This window comes from Heloderma suspectum, chromosome 5 (genome assembly GCF_057233095.1).
Source record: "Heloderma suspectum isolate Gila_16-S chromosome 5, 16-S_ref, whole genome shotgun sequence".
Taxonomy (NCBI): Eukaryota; Metazoa; Chordata; class Lepidosauria; order Squamata; family Helodermatidae; genus Heloderma; species Heloderma suspectum.
In genome coordinates, this window is record NC_139462.1 from 102,273,364 (window position 1) to 102,292,342 (window position 18,979).

At 44.0% G+C, this 18,979-nt stretch overlaps 1 protein-coding gene and 1 long non-coding RNA gene across 5 annotated transcripts in view; one reads left to right on the forward strand and one right to left on the reverse strand.

Moving 5' to 3' along the window:
* The window catches only part of N4BP2 (NEDD4 binding protein 2), a 37,874-nt gene extending 34,812 nt beyond the window's left edge, over nt 1-3,062 (reverse strand). For all 4 annotated transcript variants that reach the window (XR_014792178.1, XM_084856926.1, XM_084856928.1 and 1 more), the window contains exon 1: nt 2,918-3,062. The gene's annotated coding sequence lies outside the window, so the exon portion shown is untranslated. The remainder of the gene's footprint in view (nt 1-2,917) is intronic.
* LOC146344215 (uncharacterized) lies at nt 2,992-18,632 on the forward strand. Its single transcript, XR_014792179.1, has 5 exons — nt 2,992-3,018; nt 15,014-15,129; nt 16,107-16,394; nt 17,117-17,411; nt 18,327-18,632. It is a non-coding gene; the product is annotated as an uncharacterized LOC146344215 (long non-coding RNA).
* Nucleotides 18,633-18,979: the final 347 nt, after the last annotated feature.

The following is an 18,979-nucleotide window of genomic DNA, read 5'->3' on the forward strand; positions in this document are numbered from 1 at the left end:
GAATGTTTGGAGGAACTTTTGGAATTATGCACACTTGCAAAAAGAACCAGATAGGAAGGCGTAACAGGACATAGCAAGTCCAGGAATTACTTCTCAAGGTGCAGCTATCTTTTGCCTTTTTATGCATTTCACTTCATATGAATAAGGATTTTGGAAAAGTGTACAAGTAATATCTCTGATAAAACCTAACATGTTCAAAAGGCACACAAAACTGGGTGTGCTTATTCTGTTGTCACTGAAAAGTGCCTTCTAGCCCAATCCAGAAACTGGAGTGGTTCAAACCCTTTGTGCCATCTTTGTAAACCACCCAGAGATCTTCGGCTATGGGGCGGTACAGAAATGTAATAAATATTATTATTAATAATACATTTAGAGCACTTGCTCTGTGGGAGGACTACTTGCATTTTGTTAACTCAGAAGTATCTACAGGGATATTAGTCTTGCCAATACTGGCTTCCAGCAGTAATTGTTCAGTGTAAGACCAAAATTTACCAATAAACTAACACTTGATTAAAAATCAGTGCAAGTTATGGAACCTGAGACTACCTTCTTCCTTATAGACTCATTTGATCCTTGAGGTCATCTGGTGAGGCCTCCCTGGTGGTGACACACACTCCATGGTTGTTCAGAACAGGGCATTTCATGTGGTGGTGCCTAGTATGTGAAATAATCTTCCCCCTAAGACTAGAGATGTGGCTAAAAATAAGAATTGTTGGCACATGTTGAAGACGCATCTGTTTATGCAAGACGTCCAAGGGCAGTTTAGCCTACCATCTATGATATTCTAACATAGGTATGGATATGCAGATACAGTGTATTCTGCGTATTGGTTTTATATTTTTATGTTATAAATATACTCAGTGTTAGAGGCACAGCATCAACAACACAGCAACAAGCTGCTCTCCTCCCAAAGGCTGCAATCCTATATAGTTTATCTTGAACTCAATGGGACTTCTGATTAAATGCATATAATTGTGTGAATAAAACTAAGGGCAGTATCCAATGGGGCTGCTGTGCTCTTGCCGATTCCCACCAGGACCCACTGCTTGTGCAACAGTGATTTAGCACTTCATACAGCAAGCCCTAAAATGAATGGAAATGCTAATTTCTGGATCGGAACAAGTTGGCAGAGCTCCACTGACCTCCCCCATTCCTGAAATGAATGTTTCTGCTCATTCCCAATTCCTATCCAAAGTGCTAAATATCCCTTGCGTTAGTGCTGGGTCCCGCGGGTGCTTGGGCAGCGTTGGATAGTGCCATAAGGTATTAATACTTTAAAATTTCATAAATGTACCAAACAGTACCATGTTAAGTGCTAAAACACTTAAGAGTACAATACATATTATGTTTTAAAAGTAGGAAAATGAGCTTAGGTTTTATAAGTAATGTATGTATATTTAAATTTTTCCTGGAATTAAAAACCAGGATTTTAATTTTTTTCCAGAAATGTTGTGACTTTAGCTTGGACCCCTTTCTGAAGTTGCTAACCAAGCGACAAAAGCTTTAAAAACTGCTTTTGCATTTCCCACCTTCCCCAGCACTGGAACATTTTCTAGGATCAGTTTCTTTGCGGAGAGTGTATACTGGAGGCATATGGTGCATTTTGTCATTTACAAATCTGCAGGGTGAGCAGATGGGGAGCAAGTATGTTCATACTGGTACTATCCCAAAGCAATGTCCCAATATCCTGCCAGGCAATTTTCCAGCAGTCCCAAACTTAAGACTTTCTCCCCCTCCAATCTGCCTGCACTCAAGCTGAAAAGGAAAAAAAGTTTATTTCAGCACTCACTCTGGAAATTTGATCCAACAAAAATTCCAGTGGCACAACTTCTGTTAGACCAGCATACCAGATCCCCCAAAATAGGGCTGTCTGGACATGCTTTAAGCAATGGGAAGAGGAAGCAAGACTCTATTAGAGGAGAACAGACAATCTCTTCTACACTAGGAACAGGTAGCAAATAACCCTTTGATGTGTACACAAACCTAGGGTGACACCCAATGGAACCCATTACTCCAAATTCTTGAGTAAACTCCAATACTGGGCAGCATTGGGAACGGAGCTGAACGGAATCAAAACTGATCCAACCAAGAAGGAAGGCCAATTAACTCCCTACAGAACATATAAACAAGGACAAAATACAGCAGAATGAAACCCTTTTCATTCCTGTAGTGATCCTGGGGCTATGATGAATTTAGCAAGTTTCAAAAATGTTTTTGTACCACATAGCATGATGAAGAGTTCTGGAGAACTGGGAAACCTGCATATTTTGTGGAATTTTGGTTGGACCTAACAAAGGCATTGCCTAACTGTGGGTTTTTTTAAAAGGTGATATTCTTTTTTTTAATTGAAAAAGTCGGACGTTTCTTTGTTTTTCGTGGCAACTGTAAAACATTGAGGAAGGGGCGATGCCTGCCATTTTAATTAGGTGAAGTGATACCTATTACGATCTAAAACAGCCTTCCCCAACCTGGTGCTTGCCAGATGTTTTGGACCAACTCCCAGCATTCCTAACCATTGGCCATGCTGGCTGGGGCTGATGGGATTTGAAATCCAGTACAACTGGAGGGCTCTAAGTTGGGGAAGGCTGATCTAAAGAGGCGGTTGCAAGACCATTAGGTCCAGAGTTGCCTAGCTTCACCACCGGAACAAAGGGAAGCGTGAAGCCCACTTTGAACGAAGGGACAAGCCCGACAGGACTAAGCGGGAAGGAAACCACCTATTGGATGGTTTTTATTTTCCTTCCCTGCTAGGCTTCTAACGGGGGTGAAATAAGGCCTCATAGCTCGCCGCGATAGATCGTGGGGCAGACAGAGGGGAAATGGGCAGACGCCGTGACCCGCTTCCTCTCCCCTCGCTTTCCCGTGGCCGCCCCCCGCCCCCCGCAGCTTCGGTTGCTGGCTCCGAGCCGTCCTTTACCTCACGGCAGTATCCGCCCCATTCTTCCGTGTTGCTAACGTCGTCGCTGAGGCGGCGGTTTCCGAGCGGGCCTTGGGTGGGATTGAGAGGCGGAGGGAAAGGTAGGCCTGAGCGCTCCGCGGCGGCACAGCGCCGCTCCCCAGCCAGCCGGAGCACGGCAGAGCAGGAGGAGACGGCCGGTTGGGCTCAGAAGCGCCTCTTCCTCCTCTGAAATCCCTTTGGCGCCCTCAGCTGGAGCCATCCCCTTCATGTTGTTGTAGAAAAGGAGACGTGTGTGAAAGATTGCAAAATATAAAAAGAGCGTCCGCAGTGGCTGGTTCACTGGTGGCGGGTACGTGTGGGACTGGAATGCAGTTATGCAGCACTGAAAGAAAAGCACTCTGCACATGCTTAGAGACGCTAATCTTCCCACTTCATATATATAGCCTTTAAACGATTAGCAGTGCAATCCTAGTCATGTCTACTCAGAAGTAAGTCCCACTGAATTAAATGGGACTTACTCCCAGGTGTGGCTCGGATTGCAGCCTAAATATATCAGCAGCATCCTGCTACTATATTTCTGGAAAGCATTTACTCCCCCGTTCTTCCTCCCCCCCCCCCCATTTCCCCTTCTTTCTGAGTTGACATACATAGTTAACTTCTCAAACGGCCGGCTTTTCTGAAGACCCCAATTGCAGAGCATTTCCTGGGGCTCACCAATATTCGGCTGAATAGCCAGGAGGCGGGGCGGGGAGAAGAGGGGAGCAACCGTAAATTGCAAAATAATGTAATCCGCGTGTCAGTCTAGCCAATTTGTATAGGTAAATTGAAAGAAATCAATCGGGGCGCGCGGGAAGGACGGGAAAGTTATACACGTCATCCTATACATGTTTAGACAGAAAAAAAAGTCCTACAACTGTCTGCGGAATGCTGGGAGTTATAGGACTTCTGTCTAAACATGCATAGGTTTGAGCCTTTAATTTTATAAGCACGTGATGTAGCTTATAAAAGGAAACTTGAACCTTGGTGGAGGAAACTTATTTATGAAGAGAAGCAGTCGCCCACCCGTCCTTGCAGAGCGTGTAACTTTGTTTTCTTAGCACTTCTGCTTTTCTCTCCAACTACTCCTCCTGTCTGTCCGTCTTTCTTTGCCTCCCCTTAAGCAAGAACAGCGCAAAACGGACTCACTCGCGCGCGCGCACCTGTGTTTGCCAGAGTAATAGCTTGATGCATGTTTTTCCTTGAATGAACGGGAGGGAGGAATATCGTAGGCAGGGGTAGAGAGGAATTGTTGGGATGCTCCTGCTAGTGTCAAAGAACTGTAAATTCACTGTACCTGCGGTCTTGCGAGGAAAAAAAGGGGATCCAAGCCTGAAGCCGCCACCATCTCCTTTCGCTGGCCGCAGAAGGGCACTGTTGCTTCCTCCTCCACACCAGCTCGTATTTCCAGTAAAGGCAGAGGAGGCAGCCCTGCGACTTCCTTCAGGGCTTGGGTTAAAGGAGGAGATGAAGCAGCCAGCTGCCGATTTGAAAATGGAGCGGAAAGGAAGTGGGAAGAGACCTACCCTACGTAATTACAGTGTAGTTCTTTTCTCACTTTCTCTGAGCTCATTTTTTTAAAAGGCCGCCTGTCTGGGTTACTGCTGATCCGATGTTTCTCACCAAAATCTCGGTTTGGATTTTGAAGGGTTTTTTTCTTGCTTGTACTTTAAAATCAAAGCCAGGACTCCAAGACCCGGTTTTGGCAAGGGATTAGCAGCACCCTAGGGTCAGTCTAGGACCAGGGGTTGTTTGGGGGCTCTCCAAGTGCTGTGGAGCCCTGGTCTTCTGCCCCAAAGTCCAGTGGTAATGGAGTCACTGATCAAGGAGGTGTACATACTATCCACTATTTTAACCTCACAACAACCCTGTGAGGTAGGGTAAGGCTCAGGGATAGTAACTGGCCCAGAGTCACCCACTTCACTTCATAGCTGGGTAGGGATTTGAATCTGGGTCTTTCCAGTCCTTGTTCCATCCCATAGATAACCAAATCTCTGTACTTAATCTGAGGCAGGGCTCACAAAGGTTTGCTATTAGCTCTGGAGGCTGTTTTCAGTCCTGGGTCTAAGAAGATATGCAGAGTGGCTTTCTCTTACTGGCCATCAGCCATCTTCTGGTATCTGGGAAATCAGGGAGCAGAGCTTCCAAGGCAGAGGGTGTGATGGTCCAAGAAGTATTAATCCCCCAAATCTTCCATACTGGAACTTAAATTAAGTTTGCCAATGAGCTGTCCTGTTGAGAGTCTCTGAATAGACAGGAATATAACAAAATATTCATCTCATTTAAAAAAAATATATATATATATATATATATATATATAATGTCTGTAGCTGGCTTTTCCTAAACATGGGAACTGCTTTTTAAATTCAGCTCTTTTGAATCTAAGAACTGTAAGGCCCAATTTTGGAACTTGGTGTGTGTCTCCAAAACAGAAATGAACATTAGAATTAAAGGTACCTCCTATTCTCGCCTCCCCTTAGTAGCTGCAGATATTGAGTGACTGCAGAAATTATAGTGAATCAGGATAAACAAAGTCTTGTAGCACTTTAAAGGCAAACAATTTTATTATGACATAAGCTTTCATGGACTAGAGCCTGCTTCATCAGGTACATGAAGCATTATCTTCCATAGGCAGGTATGTATCTGAGGTATGCATATATATGCTCTGTTTATTTCTATATCTGTCAATATGGCCCTCTTCAGGTGTTCTAAATCCAAGGAAAGTAAACATACGGGGAGGGGGAGCATGCTAGGCCTGCCTCCTCCATCATCAGTTTGTCACCCTCTATACGTGGAGGGCAACTTTGTGAAGAGGAAAGCTTCCTGTATCTGTGGGGTCTTCACACTATCTGAAAAACTGGAAAATCAATGTTCTGAATTGTGTCGAGAGCCCCCACAGGTACAGAAGTTTCTCCTTTCCACAAAGTCACCTTCCATATGTAGAGGGCAGTGAAAGCAATGATGGAGGGGGTGCGGCTACCATATTGCCCCTCCTCACATGTTTACTCTCCTAGAATTTAGAACTCCTAAAGCAACCAAAGGTGCAATCCTATGTGGATTGCTAGCAGCCTCTGAACTCAGAGGCTGCCAACTATCCAATGTGGGTGGGAAGACAGCGGAGGCAATCTTTGCCTCCATGCTTCAGCCACCCTGCATTTCTGCGAGATGGGTGATTTCACCTGTCTAGTGCTGGTACCTCGCAGGGGGAGGGAAGGAGGCTCCAGCAGCTATAGGATATATCATATCACAGCCACCCTGATCTCCTCGCCTCCCCCAGGAATTTCCCCTTTTCCCTGTCTGGGTGCACAGTTTTCCGAATGTGGAGAGGTAGCTGGTGCGGTTCTCTCTGTGCCGGCTAGCGGGGGGAGGAGTGGGGAGCACAGTTTCCTGGCTCTGAGGTCAGAGCCCTCCAACCTTGGAGCCAGGGAAGCAAACTATCCTATGCTCCCCAGATGCTTTCTGCAGAGGCATAGGATTGCTCCCTCCATATATATTATATATATATATATATATATATATATTACTGAAACTATTTCTACCTTGTCTGTTAAGGCAAGCCCTCATGAGGCAACATACAATGAAAACTTTTAAAACAAAACAATTTAACAAATAACATATAATAAAAAGTAGATCAGATAAAAAATTTATAGGGGGCCAGCAATAAAATAAATACAAATCTTAGCAGAATAAAAAAGTGTTTAGGGTCCATTTAAAGGCTGCAAGAGAGGGGGCCAAGCGCAGTTCTTGGGGGAGGGAATTTCACTAGAGTGGCGTCACCGTGGTACCCACCAACATGATCACCCTTCGTGGTGGGCCAGAGAGCAGGGCCTCTGTGAGGCAGATCATAGGGCCTGGTGAGGTTCATACTGGTGTAGGTGTCCCTCTAAATAATCTGGTTCCAAATTGTTTAGAGCTTAAAGGACAGCAGTAGCACTTTAAATTGAATCAGAAATGAATGGGTAACCAGTGCAACTGATGATGTGCCTGGCCCCCACTAGCATTCTGGCAGCTGAATTGATACAGTTAATTTCTGTTGTAAACCTCCTGAAACCACGACAGTGTTTTATTTATTATTTATTTTATTACGTCTATATTCCTCTCCCCCTTCATGGATCACTGCCTTGTTGTGGCGAAGGGGCTTGCGTAACTCAGTGAAGCCATAAGCTATGCCATGCAGGGCCACCCAAGACGGACAGGTCATGGCAGAGAGTTCTGACAAAATGTGGTCCACTGGAGAAGGAAATGGCAACCCACTCCAGTATTCTTGCCAAGAAAACCCCATGGAACGTATCACAAGGCTAAAAGAGATGACGCCGCAAGATGAGCCCCTCAGGTCGGAATGTGTCCAATATGCTACTGGGGAAGAGCAGAGGGTATTTCCAAGTAGCGCCAGAAAGAGTGAAGCGGCTGGGCCAAACCCGAAAGGACACTCAGCTGTGGATGTGTCTGGTGGTGAAAAGAAAATCCGATGCTGTAAAGAACAATATTGTTTAGGAACCTGGAATGTCAGATCAATGAATCAAGGTAAGCTGGAGGTGGTCAAACATGAGATGGCAAGATTGAACATCGACATCTTGGGAATCAGCAAACTAAAATGGACAGGCATGGGCGAATTTAATTCAGGTGACCATCATATCTACTATTGTGGGCAAGAATCCCTTAGAAGAAATGGAGTAGCACTCATAGTCAACAAAAGGGTGGGAAAAGCAGTACTGGGGTACAATCTTAAAAATGATAGAATGATCTCAGTACGAATCCAAGGCAAAGCATTCAACATCACAGTAATTCAAGTCTATGCCCCAACCACTGAGGCTGAAGAAGCTGAGGTGGATGGGTTCTATGAAGACCTACAACACCTTCTAGAACTAACACCAAAAAAAGATGTCCTCTTCATCATAGGGGATTGGAATGCTAAAGTAGGAAGTCAAGAAATCACCGGGATAACAGGCAGGTATGGCCTTGGTGTACAAAATGAAGCAGGACAAAAGCTAATAGAGTTTTGCCAAGAGAACATGCTGATCATAGCAAACACTCTTTTCCAACAGCACAAGAGGCGACTCTACACATGGACGTCACCAGATGGTCAATATCGAAATTAGATTGATTATGTCCTTTGCAGCCAAAGATGGAGAAGCTCCATACAGTCAGTAAAAACAAGACCTGGAGCTGACTGTGGCTCAGATCATGAGCTGCTTCTTGCAAAATTTCGGCTTAAATTGAAGAACGTTGGGAAAACCACTAAACCGTTCAGGTATGACTTAAATCATATCCCTGATGAATATACAGTGGAGGTGAGGAATAGATTTCAGGGATTAGACCTGATAGACAGAGTGCCTGAGGAACTATGGACGGAGGTCTGTAACATTGTTCAGGAGGCAGCAACTCAATCCATCCCAAAGAAAAAGAAATGCAAGAAAGCAAAGTGGCTGTCTGATGAGGCTTTACAAGTAGCTGAGGAAAGAAGGGAAGCGAAAAGCAAGGGAGAAAGGGGAAGATATACCCAACTGAATGCAGAGTTCCACAGAATAGCAAGGAGAGACAAGAAGGCCTTCTTAAATGAACAATGCAAAGAAATCGAGGAAAACAACAGAATGGGAAAGACTAGAGATCTCTTCAAGAAAATTGGAGATCTCAAGGGAACGTTTTGTGCCAAGACGGGCATGATAAAGGACAAAGAAGGCAGGGACCTAACAGAAGCAGATGAGATTAAGAAGAGGTGGCAAGAATACACAGAAGAACTATACAGGAAAGATCTGAATGTCTCTGATAGCCATGATAGTGCGGTCACTGAACTTGAGCCGGACATCCTAGAGAGTGAAGTCAAGTGGGCCTTAGGAAGCATTAGTAACAACAAAGCTAGCGGAGATGACAGTATTCCAGCCGAGCTATTTAAAATCCTAAAAGATGATGCTGTTAAAGTGCTGCATTCAATATGCCAACAAATCTGGAACACTCAACAGTGGCCACAAGACTGGAAAAGGTCAGTTTACATTCCAATTCCAAAGAAGGGCAACGCCAAAGAGTGTTCAAACTACCGCACAATTGCGCTCATTTCACATGCCAGCAAGGTGATGCTCAAAATCCTACAAGCTAGGCTTCAGCAGTATGCGAACCGAGAACTACCGGAAGTACAAGCTGGGTTTCGAAGAGGCAGAGGAACTAGCGATCAAATCGCCAACATTCGCTGGATCATGGAGAAAGCAAGAGAATTCCAGAAAAACGTCTATTTCTGCTTCATTGACTACGCTAAAGCCTTTGATTGTGTGGATCACAACAAACTGTGGCAAATTCTTAAAGTGATGGGAGTACCAGACCACCTTACCTGTCTCCTGAGAAACCTGTACGAGGGTCAAGAAGCAACAGTCAGAACCAGACATGGAACAACCGATTGGTTCAAAATTGGGAAAGGAGTACGACAAGGCTGCATATTGTCACCCTGCTTATTTAACTTATATGCAGAGTACATCATGAGAAATGCCGGGTTGGATGAATCAGAGGTCGGAATTAAGATTGCTGGGAGAATTATCAACAACCTCCGATATGCAGACGATACCACCCTAATGGCAGAAAGCGAAGAGGATCTAAAGAGCCTCTTGTTGAGGGTGAAAGAGGAGAGTGCAAAAGCTGGTTTGAAACTCAACATTAAAAAAACGAAGATCATGGCATCTGGCCCCATCACTTCCTGGCATACAGAAGGGGAAGAAATGGAAGCAGTGACAGATTTTACTTTCTTGGGCTCCAAGATCACCGCAGACGGTGACTGTAGCCATGAAATTAAAAGACGCTTGCTCCTTGGGAGGAAAGCTATGGCCAACCTAGACAGCATAGTAAGAAGCAGAGACATCACCTTGCCGACAAAGGTCCGTCTAATCAAAGCTATGGTTTTCCCAGTAGTAATGTATGGCTGTGAGAGCTGGACTATAAGGAAGGCTGAGCGCCGAAGAATTGATGCTTTCGAACTGTGGTGCTGGAGAAGACTCTTACGCGTCCCCTGGACTGCAAGGAGGTCAAATCAGTCCATCCTAAAGGAAATCAACCCTGAGTGCTCACTGGAAGGACAGATAATGAAGCTGAAGCTCCAATATTTTGGCCACCTAATGCGAAGAGAAAACTCCCTGGAAAAGACCCTGATGCTGGGAAAGACTGAAGGCAAAAGGAGAAGGGGACGGCAGAGGATGAGATGGCTAGATAGCATCACGGATGCAATGAATATGAACTTGAGCACGCTCCGGGAGAGAGCGCAGGACAGGAAGGCCTGGCGTGCTATGGTCCATGGGGTCACGAAGAGTCGGACACGACTGAACGACTGAACAACAACAACAACAACATTCCTCTCCATTTTATCATCACAACAAACCTGTGAGATAGATTAGGCTCAGAGTCAGCGACCAGCCCAGTCACCCAATGAGCTTCATGGCTGACTGGGACTAGAACCTGGATCTCCTGAGTCCCAGTCCAACCACTACACCATACTGGCTCTCACGTTAAGCGTTTTACTTTTAGGGTCCTTTCCAGCTGACTAGTCATTAGTTTCCACTGCACCTCAAAAATACTAGCTGAACAGCTGAGACTGTCTCAGAAGCAGGGTTTATCAAATGTACTAGCCTTCCCAAGTCCTTGCCATTATATTTAAACTAGTGAAATGCCCATCATTATGATGGATGGGCTTTGTTTATTTCAGGGACTCCTGCTAAACTTTTTTTCTGTTCTTGTTTGTTCCTGTGTCTGGAATAAGAAGCAGTTTTCCCCGACTGGAGTGTGACCCAGACCACATTTATCTTTTTTGTCCCATAGAATTCAACAGGGACACACTCTGAATCCTTCCTCTACCTGGTTTCAGTCATCTCTGCTCTGGTAATCTCCAAGTTAGATTACTGCAATGCACTCTGCGTGGGGCTGCCTCTGAAGACTGTTCAGAAGCTGCAGCTTGTGGAAAATGCAGCAGCCAGATTAATAATTGGGATCATAAGGTCTGAGCACATAAGACCAATTCTGGCTTGCTTGCATTGCCTGCCTGTATGCTTCCAAGCCCAATTCAAGGTGCTGGTTTTAACCTATAAAGCCTTATACAGCTCGGGACCGCAATACCTGATGGAACGCCTCTCTCAACATGAACCTATCTGGACACTACAATCAACATCTGGGACCTTCCTCCAAGTGCCTCCTCTGAGGGAGGCTAGGAAGGTGGCAACAAGGAAGAGGACCTTCTTAGTAGTGCCCCCCCCCCGAATATGGAATGAGCTCCCCAATGAGGCCCGCCTGGCACCAACACTGTCATCTTTTTGGCTCCTGGTTAAGACTGCCCTCTACACCCACGCATTTAATGGCATATGATGGCCAAATATGACCTCGATATTTGAGGGAACATTTCCCCGTACATATGCCTGCCCGAGGATTGAGATCTGTTGGAGGAGCCCTCCTCTGCATCCCACCAGTGTGAGACATACACCGTGGTGGGACGTAGGGGAGAGCTTTTTGCTGTGGCGCCCTGGCTGTGGAATACCCTCCGCTTGGAGGCCTGATTGGCACAGACACTGGTTTCATTTTGGCGCCAAGTTAAAACATGGCTTTTTACCAAAGCCTTTGAGGGCTAATTGGATTCCCTGAGTTTGTACACTGTTTTAACTGTTTTATTGTTTTAGATTTTAAATTGGTATTAGCTAGCTTAATGATTTAATACGTTTTTAGTTATTTAAATTATTTATTGTTTTACACTGTTTAAGTTGATTTTATCTGTATGGCACCCTGAGATTCTAATGATACAGGGCAGGATACAAATGCTTTAAATAAATAAATAAATAAATAAATAAATAAATAAATATGATGGGGCCCTTATGTTGGCTGTCTTGAACAGGTCTGTTATTGAAACTGTGAACTGAAATTGTTTTTAGCTATTTAGGGAGCAATACTGTGGCTGCTAGTCAGCAGCTAGATGGCCATAGGATATCTGGTTTTCCAGGAACCGACCTTGGAGCCCATGCTCTGAGGTTGGTTCCCAGAGAACCGACCTTCCCCCCTTCTGCGCTGCCTCAGCCCCATCCTCTGTGCTCGGAAGAGGAGTGCAGAGAGGCCAAAATGGGGTGTTCCAGGGCAGGGAAGGCGGAAATGCCAGTATGACACATCCTATGTGTTATCCGGCAGCTTCCTCCCCCACTACGCCTTCCCACGGCTAGACAGCTGAAACTGGCTGACTAGCTGCAAATGCAGGGCAGGAGAAGCATGGAGGGAACGATCCTCTCCATACTTGTCTTGCCTTGCATTGGATAGACGGTCGCCTCCGAGTTCGGAGGTGTCCACCTATCCCCATAGCAAGGTAAAGGTAAAGGTGTCCCCAACCAGTCGTGTCCGACTCTAGGGTGTGGTGCTCATCTCCATTTCTAAGCCGAAGAGCCAGCACTGTCCGAAGACGCTTCCGTGGTCATGTGGCCGGCATGACTGAACACCGAGGTGCACGGAATGCCGAGGCGGTGCCTCGCCGAGGTGGTGCCTCGCCGAGGCGCTGCCTATTTATCTACTTGCAATTTCTTGCTTTCGAACTGCTAGGTTGGCAGAAGCTGGGACTGAAGACGGGCGCTCACTCCGTCACGCAGCACTCGGGTCTCGAACTGCTGTCCTGCCGACCTTCCGGTCTGCAGTTCAGCGTCTGAACCACTAAGCCACCGTGGCCCTATTCCCATAGCATTGCGCCCTTAATTGTTCCAATTTTTGTATCTTAAAAAAAATTAGACCACATTTTATTATAATGTATTATAATGTTGATAATGTTGTAGTTTTTGTATTTATTTTTATGAATTGTTGTGAACTGCCTAGAGTGCCTCTGCTTTTGGGCGGTATACAAAGGAAATAAATAAATAAATAAATAAATATTGAGGAGAGAGAAGCAGGTGAAGACCATCTCAGGCCCCTGTTCCAGCTGCATTTTCCTCTCCCCTTAGAGGACCTTCTGTCATCAGCTACCCTATGGAATGGACCCTTGTGAGGTTTATCATGGTTTTATTAATGTATATTTATCTTACTTGTAAGCCAGCTTGGAAGGATTTCTATCCTGAAAAGCAGGATATAAACAATTATAATAAATAATAAAGAAATAATTTGGCCTCTCATATACTAGTAAGTGCACTTTCAAGATTGTGGAGTCCAAGAACCTGTTTGGTGGAGTATCAGTGTGTGTCCTGATGACTCAATGATTTTGACCTACAGAGGGCCTTTTAAAAGTTTTTTTTAATACCCCAGTGTGTGGAAATCCATATTGGCTCAGTGGGTACCTGCTCCTCCCTGATTCTGCCCACTGTCCTGGTTCTACTACCCATTGTACTCATAGGATGAAATAACCAACAGCAGAGTTAACCTCAAAATCCTAATTCATGAGAAGATAGTCTTCATTCCTATGTGCAGATTATCCTGCTTCAAGTTAGATCAAGGGAATTCAATTAATGGTCTTCTGGTGCATTCCAATACTAAGATTCTTTTTTAATGCATTACAATGAGTTAATATTCAGCTGAATTAATATACTCTTCCTCCCACTCAATACAAAGTAATTTAATCAACAGCAGTATCAATCCATTCTTCCCCTTATCACCAACTTGTAAATCAATTAGCATACAAATAATCTATTAACACCCATCTAAAAAAAATAATGTTACGAAACGTATTTACAAAATTAATCCTCTATTTGTCTTCCTAATCAGATTTTTTAAAATCAGTTTAAAAATTAAGGTTATTCATACTCATCATCCCCCTGCTCCCTTACAGTTATTTCTCCTCTCAGCAAACAGAAAATAAGCAATGGGCATACTGGATTTATTCTCCATATGGGACATGTGCTGTGGAAGTTGAATAGAATATAGTGCAAGCAAAAAAATACACATATGTGGAAATCAGATTTAAAAATCGGGAGCTGAGTAAGAGATAAATGCCAGGCTGTGAACTAAAAGGTGCCCATCTGGAATGGCACAGCTTAGCTCCTCATACCACATTAATGTGATATTTCACCCTCTCATCTGCTTATGCCTGTAGGTTTCATAACATACCTTGAAAGTAGAATCTTTTAAAGGAGTAGTTACTAAACATGGATGCCAATTCAGGCTCAGTGGTGTTCCTTTTTTCTTTTTTTTAACAGATCTATCACCTTAACTTTTTTTAAAGAGAGCAATCCTATGGCCCCTAGACAGAGTCGGGGGAGGGGGGGGATAGGATACTTCAGATTCCTGGATCCATGGTTCAAGTCTGACCCAGGAGTCCGAGCTCCCTGCCCCCTCACAGCCAGTGCGGAGAGAACAGTGCTGGGTGCCTCTCTGAGGTCGCAAAGGGGGTATTCCCATGGGCGGGCAGGGGAGGGGACTGGGGAAGCTGGGATACAAGCTATCCCCAGCCTCCTTCCCCCCTCTTCCTCCCCGATGCCTAAAATGCAGAGCAGGAGGAGCGCATAGGTGAAGATTGCCTCTGTTGTTCTGCCCAATCTGCACTGGATGCCCATAAGTCTCTGAATTCAGAGGCTTACGGCCATCCCCATAGGATTGCGTCCTAAACAACACAAGAACCGTGGTTTGTTGTAGGGTTAACCACTGGGTTGTTTAGCCCCTAAACAACCCAATGGTCCAGGTTTGCATGTCACGCTCCACAAGCTACGAAAGAGCTGATTGTGGGTTGAACAGTAAAAGGGAAAGAGGTGGGTATGCTGCAGGCAACATACCTGCTTGTGCACAACGACCCATTATTTTTTAAACTGATGGGTTGTCATTATGTGCAAACAGGGCCGGTGTGTCAAAGGTTGATAAGTGCCTCAAAATGGTATCTGCACAGTGGGAGCAACTTAAAATTATTATTATATTTATTAGTGGAAAATTAGATATAAATGGTTTTATTTCACACTTCATCTCATGGTTTCAGCTGAGGATCAAAGAGCAAAATAAAGTTGTGAACACAGAGGACCTTGCAGCAAATGTGGAAAGTGAGTCTCCATTTTGGGACTATATAGAAAAAAAGTAAGATGGCTAAGTAGAAGGACAAAGGATTCTGACATCTTTCCATACAAAATGTGGCAATCCAGGTTAAACTGATATGTGTTTTATTTTCAGGTCAGACTGAGGTCAATCCCATCCTGACTACTGTTCTGCTTCAAAACTGGCAATCTTACTTGCAAGTGGAATAAGCTATAATACCTCGGACATTCTTTCCTCCATATGGCCAGCAAGTAAAGTTACTTGAGATCAAAGCATACCATAGCTACTGTTGGCATGGCTAGAAAACATTGCCCCCCAAGTATGACATGGTGGTGCAAAAGTGTGGGATGGGTAGGACTGCAGCTGATCTAGTAAGGAGTTTTCTTTTGGCTAGGCCAGCATTGGGGAAGAGTACAGAACTTATTGTCACCCTAACAACTGGCCAATTAAGCGACACATTTCATATGAGTAGTGATATTTTTTAAATATACAGAGTTGGACCCAGACTTAGTCATACTTAGAGTAGATCCATTGAAATGGGATTTAAGTTAGTCATTAATTTAAATGGGTCTACTCCAAGAATGTTTAACTCTGGAACCAACTCATTGTCTGCATTAGTTTCTGTTATCTGAGCAGAAAATAACAAGTGCTGCTGTGCCACCATATAAACAAACTGTTGTCTACACCTGTCTGGATATGTTCTTTGATAAAAGATCTTTACAAGATGAAGGGGTGGAGAGAGGTTTGGTTCATCACAATCTTTTAACTTTTTAAAGCAACAGCTAGTTCCATCAGATGCAAAATATCAGATACAGCCAAGTATAAAGTGTAAAGATAAACTAAAAAGTCCTGTATTGTTTTTCTCTAGTTATCCTAGAACCTGCCCACACAATCCTGAGAAGTGACCTCAACTCCATTTTTCCTTTTGCATTACCTTCCTTCAAATCCTTATTGTATATATGGGATATAGATTCAGGAAATGGGGGAAGAGGAGGAACAAATTGTTACAGATATTTGTCAGTTTCTCTTGTCAGAAAGCAAGTGAAATTACAAGCTTAAAAGAAAAACAGGGGAGATGTTTTCATCAAAGCTAGAACAGGAGATCACAAAGCCTTCTAAAAACAACTTGAAAAATAAAATCTGACAGAACATATTGAATTACATAAATTCCTACAAACATGCATATGGAGAGGCAATTTCTTAGCTACTTTCCATATTATAATTTTAGTGCAAAAAATGTACCACTGTTGGAAGGAATCCCAGTGTTTTACCTGAAGTGGCTCAGTTGTCCTAAAGCAGCGATGGGGAACCTCCAGCCCACCAGAACCTCCATTCCCTGGAGGTTAGTAGGGAGAGGAATCTCTGCTCACTGACTGGAGCTTGCAACAACAAACTATTTATCTGGCTTGTAGGAGGAGAGACAAGCCAGAGTTTCTAGTTCACACATAACCACCAGCTTGATACTACCAGCATCCTGCTGAGAGAGGACATCGAAGAGACACCACCCAGGTAGACTGTAAGTGAACTTAACCACTGTACTTCCTACCTGCAGCTGTCCTAGAGAGGCTTTCTGGGACCAGAAAACGCTGCCTCTTTATGGGACCAGTACTCTGACTTTGCGCCTTCTCCAAAATACCTTCTGCCAGCTGCAACAGATTATGCACCTGTGGGCTGGTGCATAAAAAACTGGGCAGCCTGGGGGTAGGACTGCTCCCTTTGGGGGAAACATGGGGGGGGTGGCAGTAGTGAGGATTAGGGCCACCCAGTCTGTTAGACAGAGGGGAGGAGAGAAGAGACTGTATATCTGCCTTCTTGGGTATATATAGTGGCACTATTATTGCTTGGTGTGAGAAATGTGTTTTAAAAAGGCACAGAGAGGTAGAGGGGTATAGGCAGCAGCCACTGGAATAGTAGAGGGTGGGGAGCTCAATAGGGTGTTGGTTATTCCTAGGCTATCTCCCATATCAGTGAGCCTGAGTAGCCCTGGTGACAGTCTCCCTGAGCTGTTGAATGCCAGGTCAGTGATTGAGAGAACCACAGCAATCCAGGACTTGATCCTGGATGAACATGCTGACCTGGCCTGTATCATGGAGACCAGGTTTGATATGACTGCGGGAGTAAATTCAGAAACTTCAGCTGGTCCAGAATGCTGTGGCCAGACTGTTGACTAGGGCTGGTTACAGGGACCATGCAGCTCCCTTATCACAACAGCTTCACTGGCTACTGCTCTGTTTCCAGGTGGAATTCAAAGTGCTGGCTATGACCTATAAAGCAGTCTGTGGCTTGGGACCAGGCTACCTGAAAGATCGCTGTCTCCCAGACAAGGCTGCCTGGTTCCTAAGATCTTCTGGAGAGGCCCTTCTTACGAGACCATCACCTTCAGAGGCTCATTTGGTGGCAACCCAAGAGAGGGCCTTTTTGGAGGCTGTTCCCAGGCTATGGAACTCCCTCCCAAGGGAGCTTGGCTTGCTCCCTCCTTGATGTTCTTCTGCTGGCAAGTAAAGATTGCTGTATTTAAGAAGGCCTTTAAGCTGTAAGTGGGTCTGTTGGGTTGGATGCTGTTTTGAATATTTTTTCTGTAATTGTTATGTTTTTATTGCATTTTAATATATTGTTTTAATCAATTTTAATTGGTTATGTAAACTGCCTTGAGCGCCATTTTTTGGTAGAAAGGCAGGGTACAAATAAAATAAAATGAATAAATAAATAAGTGTTGTTTAGCCACTTGTCATGACATGTGAATTGGGCCATTATATGCTTTGTCTTTTTAGTTTATACGCCTGATGGCAGGGCCTGTCTCTCTTTTGTTGTTTTGAGCTGCTTTGGAAGACGACAATTTCTGAAAAGTGGGATAAAATTACACTAAATACTGTCAGTAGGTCATCTTGCCAATGCTCACTAAGGTTTTTTTGAGTAAAGGAAGTAGTCTTCCTATGCTTAGATGGTACAGATGGGGGCACTTTGCGTTTAAATACATTTTAAAACATTTAAAATAAAGTGATACATATTGGTGCAGGCATGGGACAAGTATTTGTGCCAGTCACTATTCAATATGTGCCCATAACACTCGTGTAATAACAGTCCATGCACATTCGCTAGGGGAAGGAGGGATTGCATTTTCCTAGCAAGAAAACACTGGTTCGAATACTGGGAAAGTGCACTTTTCTCACAATAGAAGTGCATTGCTAATTGAATAGGGTGCAATCCTATGCATGTTTAGACAGAAAAAGTTCAATGATTCCCAGCATTCCCCAACCAGCCATGCTGGCTGGAGAATAATGGGAGTTGTGAGATTTTTTTTTATGTCTAAACATGCATAGGATTGCACCCTTAACTACTTTAAGAAAAGACATTTAGATTAACTGCAACACCTGGGTAATGGTTCTGCAATTTTCTAAAAATAACAATCTGGAATGGCCTAAACAAGATTGCTTCTCTCTCTATGCAGATGGAATGCCACAATTTCATCTTCAGAAGGCCACAGTAAAGGCATTTCTTTAGAGAACCCACAAATTAGGAACTCCAGGAAGAAATCAAATGTATCGATCTTCAATAAACATTGCCAAGCTCTAACATTTGGGGATGAATTTTGCTAGCATGTACGGCTTGCATCTTTGTGACTTCAAATATTTGTAGTTAAGTCTCTCCTTTTTGCATATGTAAATTATTGTACGTGTTTCAAATAATGTGCATGTATTGTCTTTGAATATTGGGTTAATCTTAAGAATAAAGAATAATGTATCATCGCATAATTATTTGTTAGCATTTTTCCACTTAGTATTTTTACCATTTAACATCTCAGTGTGCTTCCTATTTTCGGAAGCAATTGCCTGGTCCCCATTTCGCCTATGCAGTGTAACCTGCAAGATGTTTACTCAGAAGTAAATCCCACTGGACTTATTCCCAGGTAAGTATATGTAGTTGCAGGCTTGTGTTAGCTTCACAAGATAAAGTCAAATACTCCACAGTCTGTCTTTCAGTAATGTTGGGAAAGAGCTTGGACATGAACCCATCACAAATTGTGGGCAATTTGTAGGAGCAATTTGTAGGAACGGATCCATATAAAAGTGTGTGTGTATATATGTTCCAAGTTGTTTAAAT